This window comes from Pteronotus mesoamericanus, unplaced genomic scaffold (genome assembly GCF_021234165.1).
Source record: "Pteronotus mesoamericanus isolate MK-2021 breed Mesoamerican mustached bat unplaced genomic scaffold, CSHL_Meso_final contig_221, whole genome shotgun sequence".
NCBI classification, from domain to species: Eukaryota; Metazoa; Chordata; class Mammalia; order Chiroptera; family Mormoopidae; genus Pteronotus; species Pteronotus mesoamericanus.
The window spans coordinates 8,769,047-8,789,424 of record NW_026555092.1 but is presented as its reverse complement, the minus strand read 5'-3'; positions in this window follow the sequence as shown (position 1 = coordinate 8,789,424).

Genomic DNA, 20,378 nt, shown 5'->3' with positions numbered 1-20,378 from the left:
TGCTTGGACCATATAGCACGTGAGTACCGAGTACCACGTGCCCATGGACTGTCCCTGGGGAGGATCCCATCCTGGAAGCTGGACAGAGAGGAGAGAATGTTACAATAGACTGAGCAGGAGTGGCGGGAAGGAAGGAGGAAAGCGGGGCAAGAGAGCTGTCAGGAGTGAGTAGAAGAAAGTATTTCAGGAAGGAGGGAGTGCTGACCGTTGTGGAATGTTGCCCAAAGTCTGAGTAAGCTGAGGGCAGAGAAATGTCCGGTAGATTTGGCAACAAGGACACTGGGGCGATCCTTGTTAATGGGAGAGCCAGTACGGAGGCTGGATTGAAATGGCTGGAGTAGCAAACAGGAGCAAATACATTGGCGAGAACAACCATACGTAACTTTTTAGAAAGTTCCACTGTAGAAGGAAGCAGAGAAATGGGACACTGGCTGGGAATAGAGGGGTTAAGAGAGGGTTTTGTCCAAACATGGAAGATATAAAACTGGGTCTCTATGCTAATGACAGTGACCTGTAGGAGGGGAGGAACTGATAATAGGAAGAGGAGGGTTACCCAGGAGCGAGCGAAGCCCTTGATAAAGCAAAAGGGGAGGGTATCCAGAGCACGTGAAGACAGAGCTGGCCTTTGATAGAAGTGAAACAGTGAGACAGAGTGAGCAGGGTGGGGAAAGAGGAGGGGATGGAGGATCAAGGATTAGGTGTGGCCCTGGCTGGTGTGCCTCAGTGCATTGAGCATGATTCCACAAACAAACCAAGGGGCCGCCAGTTCGATTCCGGTCAGGGCATGTACCTGGGTTGCAGGCCAGGTCCCTGGTTGGGAGAGTAAGAGAGGCAACCGATCAACGTTTCTCTCGTACGTTGATGTTTCTCCCCCTCTCTTTCTCCCTCCCTTCCCCTCTCTCTAAAAAAAAATAAATAAAATCTTTTTAAAAAGAAAAGGATTAGGTATGAAATCCTTTTCACATTAAAGGCCAATAGAGACACAGAGTAGAATTTCCGGCAGTCGGGGTGACCATTTGAAGCTGCGATGGATTTGTAATGACTCTTGTCTCCCAGTTTATTTGATGGCTTGCCCAAGGTCGCACCGCTGTTGGGAGCAGAACAGGATCTGGAGCCCATACCTGGGACACACCTCTGCAGGGGCTGAAGTGACTCTCATGCCCAGCAGCGCTCCTGGTTCTCAGCTGTCGGAACAACTGGGGAAACGTAGAAAGAAACACAGCTTTCCCTTTTCTGTAATGTTTGCGGATCATTGGTGTTTGGGGGCCAGTTGAACACAAAGGGCCCCTAAGGGCTGCTTCTTTGCAAAGTCTATTTGCTGAACAATGACACCATTTCTCCATCTCCATCTGTATCTGAATTGCTAGTTTCTTTCAATCCCAGGCTAGGAATGCTGGGATATTTGGGGTTAATAGCTCCCCACCCCCATCTCTTAATTATCTGCCCTCCTCCAACTTAGCATTACTTTTATTAAAGAAAATGCCCCCAGGAATTGTAAACTTGGTGTTATTACCAACAAACATCTTAGAAAGCTGGCACTATCTTCCAGTGACTGATTACAGAAACATCTCCGTACCTCACTTGACGTTTCCAGGAAGTCTTGATTTTTCCTGGCCAGAAGTATTAATAAATGGGTCTTGAAAAGTACAGGAAGCTTCAAGCACATTTTACACTTTTACATTTTAATCCCTAAGCAGAAAGTGGTAAGACCCCAATAGCTGGGTGAATCCCAGTCCAGTAGAAAGAGTCACTTTTAAGAGCTGGATCCTCAGGGGGAAATACTGTGATGTGGCCTTAGTGGTTGCAAAACCCCCGAAAAAAAATATGTCCATGTCCTAATCCCTGGAACTTGTGAATGTTGCCTTGTTTGGAAAGAGTCTTTGCAGGTGAAATTAAGGATCTCTGGGTGGGCCCCAGATCCACTGACTAGTCTCCTTACAAGAGACACATGGGGGCACAGAAGAGGAAGAGGCCGAGTGACCACGGGTACAGAGATTAGAGTGACGCGGCCACAAGCCAAGGAATGCCTGGGCCCACCGGAGGCTGGAGGAGGCGAGAAACGGATTCTCCCCTTGAGCCTCCAGGGGGAGAACAACGCTGTATAGACACCTTGATTTTGAACTCCAGGCCTCCAGAACTGTGAGAAAATAAATTTCTGTTGTGTTAAAGTAGCCAAGTTTGTGGTGGTTTGTTACAGCAGTCCTCGGAAATGCATACAGTGGAAATCCTTCCACTTCGAGGATGCACAGGCCTGGAATCTCTGTGTCCGTTGGACTGTGCTGAACTCAACACAATCTGCAGATCGAGCCCACAAAGCTGCTTATGCTGGAAAAAGCAGAACAAACTGGCTCCAACAAGCCTACTCATCTCCAAGTGGTTCAAGCACTCGCCTGCAGTGATAAGGGCATAATATTGAGGTTGAGAGCACAGACTCAGTAGACAGATGAGGTAGGTTCAAATCCTGGCTTCATCTCTCAGTAACTGTGAAACCTGGGGCAAGCTTCGTAAGTTCTCTGTGCCTCGGTTTCTCCATATGAGAAACGGAGACCCTAATAACAGTCTCTGCCTGCAGGGGAGTTGTGAGGATTATGTGAGGTAATATATATAAAGCACTGAGGCTCAACAATGCTCTGCTATCAGTCAACTGACCCAAATCAAAACAGCCACAAATGAGCTCAGAATAGCCTAGTAGACATAAAAGTGCTGAAGATGACATAAAGTGAGTCAAGCCAGTTAAAACTACCTGAGGGTGAATGTAAACCCTCTCAAACCTCTTGGATCAACCCTCAGGAAAAGCAGATGAGCTCAAACAGGCCTGGAACAGATCTGGGGTCTGTACACACATGCACACTGGAGGGTTCTCTCTCCTCTCTGTGCACATCAGCTGGGAGAGTAACAAACGTCCCACAGGGTTCCCAGGAGGGAGCGGTGACATACAGGCAGAGGACCTTGCGAATAAGCCCACACCTAAGACAGACCAAGTCGTATTTCCCTGTCAGCCACACAGTCAACATCTGCTGAAAGAAACACTCAAATTCTTATGTCCAATCAAGGCTCAGACCAGGAACCACTCTCCCACTAAGTGGACAAGGGACTTGATATCTTGCTCCAGGATCCTGAGGAATATTACAAAACCCAGAGGCAAGAAGGGCAGTATCAGAGTCCATGGGGATCTGGAAGGCTCTCAGAACTCGAGGCCGCTCTTGCCGGCCGAGGGAGGGGAAGTCACTGCCCCAAGGCCAGAAGCTCCGTGAGTAGCAGGATGAGGTAAGGCATGCCCTTGGGAGGTGGGGAGTTTCAGGCGACAGACCAAAGTTAGAGGCTGTCATGGGGCAGCTCATTCCACTGGTCACAAGTGCTTCAATTCATGGGAAGTCCCCATCTCCCAGCCTCTCTACCCCACCTCCAGGGACGCTGTCTCCAAGGGACACCTGTGCTGCATTTGTGTCACTCTGTGTCTCCTGCTGGTGGGGACAGCTGCTGGGGAGGGACTCGGGGAACCCAGTCCTCTAAACTCAAGGCTGGAGAGACAGCAGCTCTTCTATAGTAACAATCAGAGGCTGGGAAGATAAGGAGAGTCTCCTCTGTGTCACCACATGGCTGCTTGGGCAGAGAGGGGTGTCTCAGGTCAAGGGCCTGGGTGGGACTGAATACCAGCCCTGGCGCTGCCTCTCACATGCCATGTGATCTTGAACAAGTCACCACTCTCTCTGTGCCTCACTAGCCAGTATCTGACTCGGGAGGGAGCCTTCCCTTGTCACCAAGGGCTCTAAAATTCAGAAATCACATAGAGTTCATTCAGTCCAACCCTGTCATTTGCAAGGGAAAATACAGAGACCTAGAGAGAGGGAGGCATTGGGCCAGAGTCTCACAGCAAGTGAGCAGAGATAAAGGGACCCCTCATTTCTTGTCCACCTACTGTGTGCTTCATAAACGTCCCCTGTGTGGAATGCTCTCTCTGCATGTGGGCCAGCAAAATGCCTTAACAGCATCTGCGCCGGGCCAGGCACCTTCTAGGGGCTGGTCATTTGATATGAATGAGCTCATCCTCCAACCACCCTCTGGGCGATCATCTCCATTTTTTGCAGATGGGAAAACTGAGGCCCAGAGAGATGACTCACTCAGATCTAGCTATTTGAACCCTTGTCTCCAGCTCGCCTAGGGCAGAAGGGAGACTGAGAATGGAATGCTGGAGGTCAAGGGTCCCATGGAGAACGTGGAGGACGTGCCCCAGAAGCAACTGGCTGGGACGGGGCCCAGGAATGGGCTCAGGCTCAGAAAGAAACTGGGAGAAAGTGTCCCGCTGATTCATTCTAAAACAACTCGTTTTATTTGATTTTTAAATTGATTAACACATTCTCATGGCTCAAAAATCTGTGCAATAGGCATAGAGCAAAAAGTTTTACCCCGTCCTGGATGCCTCATCTACCCTCTTCGGAGTCCTCACCCCCACCCCTGCAGGCCACCACTTTCTATGAGTATCTCAGCTATTCTTTCAGAGTTTCTTTATGCAAAGTACAAAGATGAATATATATCCATAATGCCATTTTCCCATAAAAGGTAACAAACTACATATGCCATGCTGCCTCTTTCCTACCAGTCACACGTCTTACAGATCTTTATCAGCAAACAGAGCTTCCTCCTTTCATATCACTGCGTGATTTCTATTGTAGAAGTTGAAATAATTTACTTAACCAATTCCCTATTAATGGACATTTGAGTGGTTTCTAGATTTTTTTTTCTTTTGGTATCACAACAATGATGTATGTATTGTTTCATATGTAGGCAGGTATATTTGTAGAATCAATTCCCCAAAGTGGATTGCTAGGTTGCAGGTATTGTATTAGTTTTCTGTTGCCACATAACAGGTTACCACAAGCTCAGCAGCTTAAAACAATACTCATTTATTAGCTAACAGTCTGTTGGTCAGAAGTCTGGCCTGGTGTGGTTGTGTTCTCTGCTGAGGGTGGAATTGAAGTGTTGGTAAGGCCTGGTTCTCTCTCATTGGGGAGTTCCAGGGAAAGTTGGTCTCCAAGCTCATTGCTGTCATTGGCCAATTTTGGTTCCTGATGGTTGTAGGACTGAGGTCTCTGGTTTTTTTGCTATCAGATGGGGGCCTCCTCAGCTCCTAGGTGACACGTACATCCCTTGTCATGTGACTCCCCCCACATAGCACAACAAATTCTTCTCATGCTTCACACATTAAACCTCTGACTTCTGAGATCAGCCAGAGGAAATTCTCTGCTTTTCAAGGCCTCCCCTGACCAAGTCCAGCCGCCTCAGGGTCATCTCTCTACCCTAAAATCAACTGATTTAGGATCTTACTTACATCTGTAAAATCTCTTTTGTCATAGACTGGGACATAATCACTGAGTTCCTATTTTCATCAGATTCAAAGATTCTGCCCCCACACAAGGGACCACCCAAAGGTGAAAGCCAAGGAGGGTCACCTGAGAACTCTGCCTAACACAGTGCACTTATAATTTTGATAGATAGTGTCATCTTGTCCCCACAAGGGTTGTGCTGACGGATTTCCCTTCCCCCGGCAATGATGAGCATGATTGCTTTTCCCCAAAGTCACCTAAAGAATGTTATCAAGCTTTTGAATTTCTGCCAGTCTGATAGGTGAAAAATGGAATCTCAATGTATTCTTTTAAATTTTATTTATTGATTTTCAGAGACAGAGAGAGGATAGGAGAGAGAGAGAAAGAGAGAGAGGGAAACATCAATTTGTTTTTCTATTTATTTATGTATTCATTGGTTGCTTCTTGTTTGTGTTCTGACTGGATATCAAACCCACAACCTTGGCTTATCAAGATGTTCTAACCAACTGAGCTACCCAGCTAGGGTGGAATCTCAGTGTATTTTTTTAAAAAGGTTTTATTTATTTATTTTTAGAGAGAGGGGAAAGGAGGGAGAAAGAGAGGGAGAGAAACCTCAATGTGTGAGAGAAACAACAGTCCGTTGCCTCTCTCACACCCCCAGCTGGGGACCTGGTCTGCAACCCAGGCACATGCCCTGACTGGGAATGGAACCAGCGACCTTTCGGTCTGTAGGCTGGCACTCAATCCACTGAGTCACACTAGCCAGGGTTCAGTGTATTTTAAATTTGTAGTTATCATCTCATGAATAAGGCTGAAGACTTCTTCAAAAGCTTAAAAGCCATTTATATTTCTTTTTTGTTATGGCTTCTGGTTTTGAGTCCTAGAGAGGTCTAACTCCAAAGTTAATCATAAACCTTCCCATATTTTCTTCTGGCGCTTTTATGGTTTCATTTTATACACTGGTTCTTGGAACTGGAAGCTTCTCTTGTCATTTCCTCAGCAGCAAGTGCAAAGTTGGACCCAAAAGGCTTGGGGTCTGGGGTAGAGGGTGAGCAGCCATGGCGGATGCCTCTGGATGCTGGGCCCTGACTTCCTTCAGCTCTTCCAGGAATCCCAGCCAGGAGACCCTCCCACTTCCCTTCCTGGGCTAGCACAGGGGCCTGGTGTCCAGGGAAACGTGTACCTGAGGAGGATGAAAAGCACGCGGCCAGAGGGGAATTCAAGATACAGAACCAAGGCTGAGGGTATGGGGGAGGGAGATGGGGATTTTGATAGGAGGCTCCAGGGAGGAGATGGCATCTGGGCTGAGCCTGAAGAATGAGGGAAATGCAATGCAGTGATGGGGGAAGAGGACCAACAGGAGCAAAGATAGGGAAGTGGGAAAATGGGCCAAAAGGCTAGCTTGGGAAGAAGGGTTTAAGTGGACCATAAGGTCCTCCAAGGTAGGGCTGGAATGACTTTTCTCCATGCATCTGCCAGAATTGGTGAATTAAACGAAGCAGAAGATACATGGGGCTTTGATCCAAGACTAAATCATTTTCACTTTGCTCTGACTGTGAGAAGCAAGGACCTCCAGGAAGAAAGAAGCCCTTGGCGGTGCAGTCGTCTCAGAACTTGGCGCTATCTGCACACCACTCCCCACCTTGTGGCTGATCTGGGAATCGTCAATGTCTAGCTTCAGGTGTTTGAGCAGAGCAAGTCTACGAACCGAAGGTGGGAAGAGGCTGAATGGGTCTCAGGCAATTGACAACCCGTGGAATCCTGCTCTGAGAATGTCGGAGTTTAATGGGCCCTCAGAGACCATCTGGTTGGACTTCTTCACTGCATATGGAGAAACCAAGTCTCAAAGAGGATGCAGGGGAAGAGCGCACTAGACTTTGTATAAGAGCCCTTGGTTTACTGCCTGGCTCCATTTCCGACTGGTTTTAAGAGGGTAGGAAAATGGTCTCATCTCCCCGACCCACCATATCCCTCTCTGTAAAAAGGAGCCTGAGATCCAGCAAACTCATTTTGTTTTCTGATCATATCAGGCTAAGTTACTCAGAGCAGTTTTCCCACAGAAAAGTAAAAATGATGACATAGTGGTCTAAACAGAAAGTAAGCTGTTTGAGAACACAACTGAAGGGGAAACCAAAACATAGATAAATTAAGCAAGGTGGTTACTTTTACTCTGAGGCTATTTCCTCAAATTCTGGCCAGTCTGAAACTGTTGTGTTGCTGACTTCCCTGGGCAAGGGCCACAAATAAAAGGTAAAGACAAGGTAAAGGATCATATGGAAAATATGCCCCACAATAAGCTGGGATTCAGACTGTGAGTCTACATCAACTGTGACTCTCAGAGGTAAATGAGCCCTAGTACAGATTTATAGCCCTAGTTTGTATCTGCTGGCTGATGTAACCCCAAGCCTTGAACTTGGATGGAGGTGATTCCAGACTGCTTGTGCCTCCCGGAAAAAGCAAATGCAGATCATCTTTGTAGGTAAGTACCCTTAACCTAGGTTCCAAATTAATCACACAGATAAATTTTTAGGGAATTAAGGAAATAAGACCCCACAGCGAGAACCAGAAGAAATAAAAGGCAATAAAAAATTCAAAAAAAAAATCAGACACTGGAATTAGTTTACACAGAATTTAGATAAATGAAAAGCTAGCTTGAAACATTAGCACGAAATAAGGAAACTATGAAAAAAGACAATAAATTTTAAAAGAGCCACATTGAGCTTCTACATGTAAATAATACAATAACCAAAATTAAGAAGTCAATGTCAAGTTTAGAGCAGATTGGACACGGCTAAAAAGAGAATTGGTGATTTGGAAGCAAGGTCAGGAAAAAACCATCTGGAACGAGCGTGGGAAAACATAAAGATCAGAAATGATACAAAAGAAAAGGTAAAAGACATGGAGAATAAATAAAAAACATCTAACATGTATTTAATTGGAAACCCAGAAGCGAAGAGAGAATGAGACAGAGGCGATATTTGAAGGATTAATGGCTGAAGATTTCCCAGAACTGATTAAATGTATTAATTTACAGATTCAAAAAACCAATAAATCCTACACAAAATAAATGTTTAAAAATTTACACTTAGAAAAGGCTATATATATTGTTTGATTCCAACTCTATGACATTCTGCAAAGGCAAAACCATAGAGACAATAAAAAGATCAGTGGTTGCCAGGGGTTTGGAGGAGGAAGGATGAGTCAACAGAACACAGGAAATTTTGGGGGCAATGAAATTATTTTGTATGATTCCATGATGATATATATATATCATTATACATTCATCAAAATCCATAAAATGTATAATACAAGTAACCCTAACGTAAACTATGGACTTTGGTTGATAGTGCTGTGTCAAAGTTGGTTCATTGATTGTAACAAATGCACTACATCCAAGGGGGCTACTAGTGGGGCGGGGGGGTGTGGTGGGGGAAGGAAGGGTCATGTGGAAACTCTACTTTTCATTTACTTTTGCTATGAACGTAAAACCACTCTTAAAAATGAAGTTTATCAATTAAAAAAATTTTTACAACCAGATACATTATGGTGAAAGAGCGGAATATCAAAGACAAAGATAAAATCTTAAAAGCTGCCAGGAAAAAAAAAAAAAAAGACATTATCTTCAAAGGACTAAAGTAGATTGAGAGGTGACTTCCCAGAAGCCACCGTGGGAGACAGAGAAAGCAAGAGGTTTATCTTCAACATGATAAAGGCAAATTACTGCTGGCCTAGAATTCTATACCCAGTGAACAGTCCTTTAAGAATGAGTATGAAATAAAGACATTTTCAGATAAACAAAAACTGAAAGAGTATGCCAGAGCCCAGATGGAAGGTCAGAAATGCTAGAAAGAATGAAGAGTAATGAAATTGCAAATACGCAGGCAAATCTAAATGAACTCTGACTGTATAAAACCATAATAATGTCTTGTGGTATTTGAAACAGGAAATATATATATAAAATACATCACAAAATAATAAGTCAAAGGGTGGATAAATGGAATGCAATTATTGTAAGGTTTTTGTATTATCTTGGAGTAGAGTAAATGTGTTGAGTAATTCTAGGCTTAAACAAGTTAAACATGCAGATTATAACCTCTAGAATAACCAATAGTTAATAATTTTCAAATAAGTTAGGGAAGTGAAAGTCCCCTCTGGTGAGGCCTACTAACCAAATATGGACTCTAAGGCAAAAAGTACTATTAAAAATAGAGAAGACCATTGTATAATAATAGGATATATTAATTTATATACACATAAAAATCAATAAGAAAAAGACAACCTAATCAAATAATAGGTAACAGACACTTTACAAAATCGTGAACAAGCACCTCACAAAATTGGCCAGTAAATATATGAAAAATTGTTCATCCTCACTAGTAATCAAAGAAAATCAAATTAAGGCCACAATAAGATACCACTACTCACTCATCATGTTGGGATAATTTACAATGGGAACAATATCATGTGTTGAAGTTACCAGACATGCAAAGAAGCAGGAAAGCATGACTGGTAATCAAGAGTCAAAATGTAGGTAATAGAGTCAGAACCACAAAGACCCACGAGTAAAGTTAGCAGACAAGAACTTTAAAATAACTCTGATAATATGTTGGAGAACATAGAAGAAAAGTCAATAAAATTAACTTAAAAAATAGAGATTGTCAATAAAGAAGTGAAATTCATTTTTAAAAATAATTAAATTTCACCCTGGCTGGTATGGCTCAGTGGACTGAGCACCAGCCTGTGAACCAAAAGGTCACCAGTTCGATTGCCAGTCAGGGAACAGGCCTGGGTTGCGCACCAGGTCCTTGGTAGGGGACACACAAGAGGCAACCACACACCGATGTTTCTCTCCCTTTCTTCCTTCCTCCCTTTCCCTGTCTGTAAAAAGAAAGAAAGAAAGAAAGAAAGAAAGAAAGAAAGAAAGAAAGAAAGAAAGAAAGAAAGAGAGAAAGAGAGAAAGAAAGAAAGAAACCATTTTTTAAAACATTATAAAAATAATAATTAAATTTCTATGTAGAACTGAAAAATACAACATCTGAAATTAAGAACTTACTAGATGTGTTTAACAGAAGACAGGTACAGCAGTAGGACAAATGACAGAATTAGAAAACTTGAAGACAGTTCAATAGGAAATATCCAAGCTGAAACATGGGGAAAAGTTGAAGAAACAGAGCATGAAACGTGTGGGATATAATAAAAAAGTCTAACATTTGTGTAGATGGGGTGGAAAGAAAATTGGGGCAGAAGCAACATTTGAAGTGATACGGCTTATAATTTTCCAAAACTGTTGGAAGATATCAACTCACAAATTCAAGAAGCTTAGTGAAACCCAAGTAGGATAAAGATAAAACAAAAGACATACCATTGTCAATAGCTGAAAACTGAGGCAACCTTACAAGCAGCTAGGTAAGAGAAGACACGTTATTTGTAAAACAAGATTGATGCTCACATTTCAACAGAAACTACAAATCCAGAAGATAATTCAATGACTTTTTCTTTAGATTTTACTTATTTATTTTTAGAGAGAGGGGAAGGGAAGGAGAAAGAGAAATATCAATGTGTGGCTGCCTCTTGCGCGCCCCCTACTGGGGACCTGGCCCACAACTCAAGGTCCATGACCTAACTGGGAAGCAAATTGGCCACCCTTTGGTTTGCAGCCCTGCACTCAATCCACTGAGCCGCACCACCCAGGGCTTAATGACATTTTTAAAGGGTTTTTTTTGGGTTTTCTTTTTGCAGGGGGAGGGACCCTACTAATCTAGAACTTTATACTAAAGGCGGGAATCCTTTAAGAAGTAAGGTAAAACAAAGACATTTTTGTACCAAAAAAAAAAAAAGACTGAGAAAATTCACTGCTGGCCAGTCTACACTTCACGTTGGGGTGAAATTATCCCAGATGAAAGCACAGACGCTCAGGAAATAATAAATGGCACTAGAAAGGACAAGCATGGGGATAAACATGAAAGAATTGATTAATGAAACAATAGTAGAAATGTCTTACAAGGTTTATAACAGAGAGATAAAATATACAACAATAGCACAAAAGGTGAAAGAGTAAATGAAGTTGAGTTGTTGTGAGTTTCCTATAGTGTTCAAACAATGGTAAACATATCGATTCAATACGACAGTGAGTCTGCGACACTGTGATACAGTGATGTGGACTGGATGTTCATACTATCCTACGACAATTCATACGTTGAAACTCTGATCTCCAATGTGATGGCATTTGGCAATGGGGCCTTTGGGAAGTAATTTTGTTATGAGCATGGAGTCCTCATGATGAGATTAGTGCCCTCCTAAGAGTGGCAAGGCCGCATGCTTCCGCTCTCTGTCCCTCCCCTGAGGACACAGCGAGAAGACAGCTGTCTGCAAAGCAGGAAAATGGCTTTCGCTAGAACCCAGCCATACTGGCGCTCTGACCTCCAACTTCCCAGTCCCCTGAATTGTGAGAAAATAAATCTCTGTTGTTCAAATCACCCCATTTACAGTATTTTGGCACAGCAGCCTGAATTATCTGCATACAGTAATGGGCCAAAGATGCATATTTAAATCTGTAGAGTAACCACTAAAAGAAGTCTGCAAAAATGTATAACTAGAACCTCATAGAGGAAAAAAATAGAATAATGAAAGTATCTTGATTGTCCAGAAGAAGAAAATAATGAAGGAATTAAATGAACAAAAACAGATGAGACAGAAAAACAAATAGCAAGATGGCAGACTTACACCCAAGTAAATCAGTAACTGTATTAAATGCACATAATTTAAACAAACTGTATAAAAGACAGATATTACAATAAAAATTTTAAAGCCCAATTATATTTTTAAGAAGAAAATATAAAAACACATAAAGGTGAAATAAAAAGATAAAAAGAGATACAGCATTCAAACACTGATCTTAAAATACGTAGAAAAATAGAAGGTAATTTTTGATAAAATACATTTATTTAAAAATCTATATACTTAAATCATCATCAAAAGACCCCCATCATATGTAATGGAAAAATAGCGAACATCCCCTGGAGAAAGTATTTTGTTCTTACCCCTTCCATACTGAAAGTCCTGTTCAATAAGGAAAGAAATAAAAGGCATAAAGGTTGGGGGGTGGGGATGTAAAATGCTCACTGTTTTATACCATACAATTGCATACATAGTAAACCCTATGGGATTTACTCCCTCCCCTCACACTCCCCTCCCCCAACGGAAAACCCCTTCTAAAATTAAAAGTGAATTTAGTAAGCTCGTAGGATACAAAGTTAATATACAAAACTCATTTTTTGTATACTAGTCACAATCAATTGGAAAATAAAATAAAGACACTATTTATAATAGCAATAGAGGGTCAAATGTTTTTGACCGGTGTGCCAAGGTCAGAAAAGGAAAGTCTACAATACATGGTGCTAGAGCAAACGGGCATCCCTGTGGAACAAAAGGAACCTCAATCCCTGTCATTTTCTATAAATAATTATTAATTTGCCATGAATGATAAATCCAAATGAAAAAGCTCGACCCATAATGACCCTAGACGAAAACACAGCGAATAGGACCTGGAGGTTAGCACAAGCTTATTAGAACCCTAAAAGCATTATCCATAAAAGAAAAAAATTTATAAATTGGACTTCATCAAAATTAAAATTTTGTGCTCTCAAGCGACAGCTTTAAGAATACCAACTAGTAAGCCACAGATTTAAAAAAAAAACAAACCACTCACAGTACTTAACTTATATCTAATGAAGGACTTGCATTCAGAGTATAGAAACAAGTAATGCAATATTAAAAAGACAAACGATCCAATTAGAATTGGGCAGCAGATCTGTGGTAGACTTATGGTGGTGGAGCCCAATGCCTTCCTCATTGACTCTGAACTTGGACACGTGACTTATCTTGGCCTATGGTGCACTAGCTTGTATGATTCATGAAGACAAACTCCTGCCCATTGGGTTTTGCCTTTGAATGTTCCATTTGGACCTCTGAGTCACCTTGTAAAGTGATCTGGCTACCTCAGTAAGGGACCTGTAGAGAGAGATACCTGGCCAGCCTCCTGCTGTTCCATCCATGGCAGCCGAAGGGGCAGACGTGTGCATTAAGCCACCTTTGATTTTCAGCCCAGCTGAGAATCCACGTGACTGCAGCCAATATCACATGGAGCAAAAGAACTACCCAGATCAGTCCAGGTCAGAGTTCAGATCAGTCCAGATCAGAATTCAAAATAGGGCACAAATAAATTTTTATGGTGGTTTGTTACACTGTAATAGATATTTGAAATAAGGCTTAGAGAGACATTTCACAAAAGAAGATATAAATGGCCAATAAGCCCATGAACAGGTGTTTAACATCATTAGTTGTTAGGAAACTTCAAATTAAAACCATGATAAAAGAGCATTTCATATCACCAGAATAGCTGAAATTAAATTAAATTAAATTAACAATATTAAATATAGGCGAAGATTTAGAGCCACTGGAACTTTGATTGCTGGTGGGAGCGTAAATAAGTATAACACTTCAGAAAACTGTTTGAGTCTTAGAAAGTTAAACACTTATTTACCTTATGAACTAGCAGTTCTACTCCTAGGTATTTACCCAAAATAATATGAGCTGATTTCAGACCCGGGGCAAGAAATGTGCAAGATTCGAGAGAGAAAACACAAAAATGTGAGCCACTTGATGACAAACTCACATCATGTATAGAAGTAGGCTTGTGAAAAGAAAAAAAAAACAAAACGGAGAGAAATATGAATTGGATTAAGCATCTAGATTCATCTGTTAATTAACAGGAAATTCAGAGGAGAAGGAAACATGCTGCCTGGAGATGCAATTAGCAATGACCATGGGAAACTCTGTAAGACAAATGATCTCGTTTCATTAACAAATGAATCATAAGAAGAAAAAAGACGGAAAGAAGGGCAAAGATTAAACAAAATTTAATGACATTAAAATAAACAAGAAAACAGGCAAAATGAGATTCCTGATGATGAACACCCTTGGTGGTGGAGGATAAAAAAGGTTTTGATTGGGAGGAAGCACGAGGAGAGGTTCTGAGGTGGGTGCCAAGGTTTTGCCTTCAGATGTGGGTGTTGGTCTTATGATGGTTCTATAATTTGTGCATTTGTTTTATGTGGCTTTCTGTATTTGTTAACCATACAAATGTTTTGTTTTGTTTTGTTTTGTTTTAACTATTCAGAAGATGTGTTAAATATGGCTATTCCTAGGCTTCAACTCCCAGAGATCCTGATTCAGTGTAGCTGAAGGAGGAATCACGTTAAAGAAACTCCCAGACGTTTTTACGCAGTTATCAGAGGACGCGTTGTGAGAAACACCAGCGAAGGTCCTGCGGAGCCCAGGAAGGGTGTCATGGAGGAAGGCCAGGCCAGGCTGCGTTCTCACTTTAGAAAGGTCTCTCTGGCATGTGGAGGAGGAGTTAGAGGAGCTCAGAGGCTGACTCATAGGTCAGAGAAAATGACGAAAATCTGACAGAGAGGCAGAGTCGAGAAATGTTAAAACTTTGAAAAGCATTTCTACATTCCTGATATTAAGCTTTGGGATCTGAGTATGAGATACTAGAATTCCAAAAACATTCTCAGGAATTCCTGAAAACATAATTATTCTGTATTTTTCCCTAACACTTTGATGTGTTTTGAAAAAAAGAAAAGATGGACCATGATAAACAGTGAACATTCTTCCGTAAGAGGGTTCTACTACACATTTCAGAAATTCAGAAAAAAAAATAATAACACATGATTTGTTATTATTACCAGCCAATATAATATGACAAGATGATATGAAAGATGATATCTTTCAATAATGTTAAAATGACCTCTACTTTATAAAGATATTTGATAGTAAAAATCATTAGAAAGGGAGACATTAACTCATAATAAAGACCAAATAAAAATTATTTTGAAAATAGATTGATAATATCACAAATGTTTATTATTTCTAAGTTTTTCTTAAAAATGGAAATTTAAAACACATAAGGTATTAATTGCCCTTGGTCTTTGTTTTTAGGATAAATATTTCAAACTTAGAAAAACTTATTCCATTTGGCACTGATGCTGGTCAAGTTAAGAGTGTGTCCAAACACATCCTCAAGTTGAGTGTTAGGGGACATGTTGTTTCCTATAATCTTCCTTTTTTTTTTTTCCATGATGAAATATTTTATTTTACAAAGAACTGTAGCCTAGGGCAGATATTCAAACACTGGAAAATGCCAGCGTTGACATTACACAAATGAATCAGGAGGTTTTGCTACAATTAAAAATGGCAAAGTTTTATATAAGGGTCTTAGGATTTGCGAATCAGAAACACTACCAGGTAACACCCAGAGGGTTCCGAACAGAAAAGTTGAGAGCTCTCATAAGCAAACAGCACATTCTTGAAAAGAATCAGTCTGGCATTCTTCACCTCTCGATTAGTCTACGATGATGATCTTCCAGATGACCTGTGGTCCAGATAATGAATGCCCTGCAGTCTGGACGTGTAAGCATTCTTTCCAAAGTACTTCTACAGGAATTTATATATCTCTGGGCACTGACGCACAACTGAGAAATTCAACAGTTTAAGTCCTCGGACTAGTTAAGGTAAAATAAAATCTATTTCTCATGCTTCTGACCTTTTGATCTGAACCAGTTTTGTTGGCTTCATTATACAGACTCCATTTTTGGTCAGCTTAGCTACAATGAATTCATCTTGTTTTGTTCACTCAGTCCTTACCAGCTAGCATAATTGGAATAGTACTGGAATAATGTTCCAAAATTGCTCATGTAGGGATTTATTTTGCTTCCAAAGCATATTATTTCTTGAAACACCACTCATAGGATTTGAATTAAGCATACTCATACTATGTTTGCAAACTTACAAATAATCATTTTATTTGCAAGAATGGGTCACCATTAGGGGTGGACATGGCCACAAACATACTTAAAACATGGCAACAGCCCTGACCAGTGTGACTCAGTTGGTTGAGCATTGTCCCACAAAGCAAAAGATCACCACTTCGATTCCTGGTCAGGGCAGGTGCCTGGGCTGCAGGCTAGTCCGCAGTTGGGGCGCAAGCTAGAGGCAACCTACCCATGTTCTTCTCCCTCTCTTTCTCCCCCCGCTTCCCCTCTCTCTAAAAATAAATAAATAAAATGTTTAAAAAAAATGGCAGCAGCTACAAGCAATTCTCTCTTATGTGCTTCTGTCCCAGGTCTTGGAAATGTCGATCCTGACCTTTGACTCTGTGTGCCAGTATTTCCTTTTCTAGCTTTCGAACATTCAGTGAGTTCCTTCAGACCAGGAACATTTTTGTGTTGATTGTGAAGCTTTAATTTTCACAGGAGAATAATCATGGTTTTTCCTACCTCCAGAGGCTGGGGTCACAGGGGCCAAGGGAGGAGAGAGCTCCAGGGATGAAGTGGTCAGTCAGCTGTGAGAGTAAGGTGGGGCCAAGAGGCGCTGCGGACTCATTAAGAGAGGGTCAGCGGTGTGGCCCCCGTGGGAGAACATTCTGCTCTGGCCTCTGCGCGTTCCACATGGATCCCCGCCGTGGGCTGGGGCATCAGGGGCCTCCAGCTGCTCTGGAACCTGCTCAGACTTTTCAGAGCCCCGGGGCCTTGGCGGTGCTGCCCTGGATCGCCTTTCCCCAGCCGCCCAGACATTAGGTCCCGGTTCAAATGTCGTCTCCTGACCACCCTCTCCACTCGCTCTCTCTCTTTTAATTCCTTCACGGCTTCTATCAAATTTACCATTACGTGGCTTATTTACTTGTTTAGCATCCGTCCCCCTGCCCCCCCACCCCCCGTGAGCAATGGCAGCTCTAGAAGAGCAATGGCCTCTGTCTAATTCCCAGTGCCTACCACAGTGTCAACACAGAGCAGGTTTTCGATGAATATTCATTGAATGAGTGGACAACTGAATGGATGGAGTAGGCAAGTGCAGATGGATTTCTGAAGTCATCTCTCTGGAATTCTATCTCCTCATTTGTCAAAAGGGGTGGGAACTCCCCTGTGGCCCTTTTCAGCCATGCATTCCTGGCCCTAGATACGATCCTTAGCTTAGCAAAATCCGTTCTTTTTGGGTGCAACGCTGACAGTGACCAGTGGGTGGCAGCAAGATACTATAGTTGAATCGTGACAAGACTGGGCCCCCTTGGCACAAAACACCTGACGTTTAATCTCCCAACAGCCAAGCTTGTTTATTTTCACCATCGGAAATGCAAGACTTTCTTAAACACAGTGCCCTGCTGCCCAGAAAGGAGAACAAGGAACGGACAATTTAATTTGGATCCCAGCTCGGCCCCTTACATGGCCCAGAGGAATTCACTTCTGTGAGTGGAGGCCATTCGGAGCTCACAGCAGATAAAGAATGTGGAAGGACAGCTTGCGGGGTCAAGAACGGGCTTTGAGGACTGCAGGGGGCTCACGGCCTGGGCGGAGCCTGCACTTGCAGAGACCCCCATGAGCTCCCCCCACTGGAAGCAGCCCCCTCCTCCCTTGACTCTCCTCACTCCCACCACCCCCACCCATTCTGCACCTGCACCCAGCAGCTGAAGAAAAGCACCACGTGAGCAGCCTCACTCTAAACTGACACCTGCAAACCTCACGTGGGCACCTGGGCTGGCAATGGGGCCCATTTCACCGCTCCGTTCAGTGCCCCACCCCTGTGGTTTTCCCTCTGGGGAAACAAGCCTCTCCTCAAAACACCAAGAACCTCCCCCACCTCCTTCCGCTTGGCCTTGTTTCTTCTTCCGCTGAGAAGAGAGCCCCACATTCTCCCACCAACCGCGCCCTCCGTGTGCCCTGCCTTCCTGCTGTACCTGGAGGCTCTGTCCCAGCTCCCACCTGGGGCACATCCTCTCCTCACACACAGGACACTAACCCCTCCCACTCACCCGAGGACTTTTCTCTTGGGATTCTTTCCTTTCTCATCTGCATCGTAATTATCCCGTCTATTAATCAGTCCCATAATCTACAAACAAGACCTAATATTTCTCCTCTTAAACCCTGGTGACCCTACAAGAACACCTTCCAGCCACCCTCCTGTCTCCTGCTCCCCTCTACAGCACAGCTCCCTGGAAGAGGAGCCCACCCTCCACACCCCCCGCCCCTCCCCGCCACCCTCTCTGGACCCCACTTCCACCCACCGTCCTTGGCATTGAAATCCCATGGTGAAGGTCATCAGTGGCCTCCATTTTCCCAACTCTGTCCTCAGCATTCACCTCACCCACACACAGTTGAAGGTTCCTTCCTCCCTGAAACTTGTTTTCTCTTAGTTTCCGTTACCTGTGTCTTCTCTATGGACTCTCACTTCCGGGCTGGGCTGGGCAGCCCCGGAAATGTAAGGCCCAGCCAATGGTATGATGCACATGTCCATACCTCACTCCCCTGTTCATGCCTCTCTCCCATGTTCACATCTCACTCCTCTCAATTTGAACCCCCTAACCTGCTCCCCACCCCGCAATGTCCCCATTTGCGGACTGGCCTGACCAAAAGCTCTAGAGTCGTTCCCAACTCCTCTCTGCCTATACCCCACACCTAACCCCTCAGAAAATTCTTCTGACTCAACTTTTATAGTCTTCCTCGAGACTGAACCTTCTTACCAGCCACACCATGACCACCCAGCATTTATAGGGGTTGGCAGGAGCCCCTCAAGTTCTCTGTGCATCTTCTCATTGCACTGACCTGTTCAAACCCTTTAGGATCTTCCCTCTCCCTCGGAAGAGTCAACGCCTTGACTCACCAGGAGGCTTGAGGACATCAGCCCTGGACCCTCCTCCTTCCTCATCTCCAATACCTCCTCTCACTCACTCTGCTCACCCACACAGGTCCCCTTGCCTTTTCTGAAACACTCTCCATCCCTGACCTGTGGACCTGCTGTTTCCAGCGCTGGAACTCTGACCCAGCTAACCACACAGCTCCCTTCCGGTCTCTGCTCACCTCCCAAGTCCTCAGAGAGGCCTCCCTGCCCCTCTACCTAAAATAGGACCGTCCTTTATTCTTTCCTATCCCCTTGACCTGTTTTGATTTTTCTTCACAACACTTGTTGCTTCCACTTTATTTTATCATTTTTGTTTGCTCCTGCTCCGATTTTCACAGCTGGAAGTTAGGGTCCATGAGCGTGGGTTCTGCACATCTCATTCACCATGTGTCACATTGCCTAGAATAATGCCATCACGAGCTAGGCTCTCACGTTTTGTTTTATGAATGGAGGTAGGATGGATGAATGGATCAGTGGATGGATTGGTCAATGGATGGATGAGTGAATGGATAGATAGATGGAAGGATGAAAGGATGGAAGGATTGATGAATAGATGGATGGATGGGCTAATATTGAGAATTCTACAGGACTGCATCCATAGAGCAAAACACAAAACACTCCAACAACTCTTGCCTATGAATATAACTTTATGGTTACCTAAAGCCCACTCATATCTGTACTTTCAGACACCTCTGAGAGGGCAAGCGTGGTTATTATTTCCACCCCAAGTTTTCCGGACCTGGGAGTAGAGGAACGGGTAACAGGATCGGATGGCTGCCCGAGGCCTCGGGTTTCCTCAGGGGCATCTGCTCATCCCTTCTCCTCAGGTGTCCGTCCGGAGAATCTCTTTGGCACAAGGATGCTGGAAAAGACCTCCGATCGTGGCTGAGTGGTGGAGGCAGCATTAAGATTGGTGTGGCTGACTGGTGGGTGACAAGGACCCTTTGCAGAAGGTAAGGATCAGAGAAGTCAAATCAGGTGACATTTGAAAAGGCACAGGACACAGGAAGTGACTGGGTTTGGCCTCTGGGGCCCACTCCACCTTCACTCGCTGCAGGAACATGACCAGTCATACTAATGTGTCCCTACCTGCACCTCTGCCAATGTCCTCGCCTGTGGAACACATTCTCTTTTTCCAGCTCAGAATTTCCCAAATACTGTTTCTCAAGTTTCAATGTCCTTGGGGGACACAAAGTGGCATCTACCTTATTTTGGAGTTGGGTATTTCTACTCCTTGTCCTCCCACCTCCCAAAAAGAGTGTTTCTGAAGGCCAAGGCCGGGTCAGGCGCCCAGAGGCCTGGCCTGTGAGCTGTGAGGCC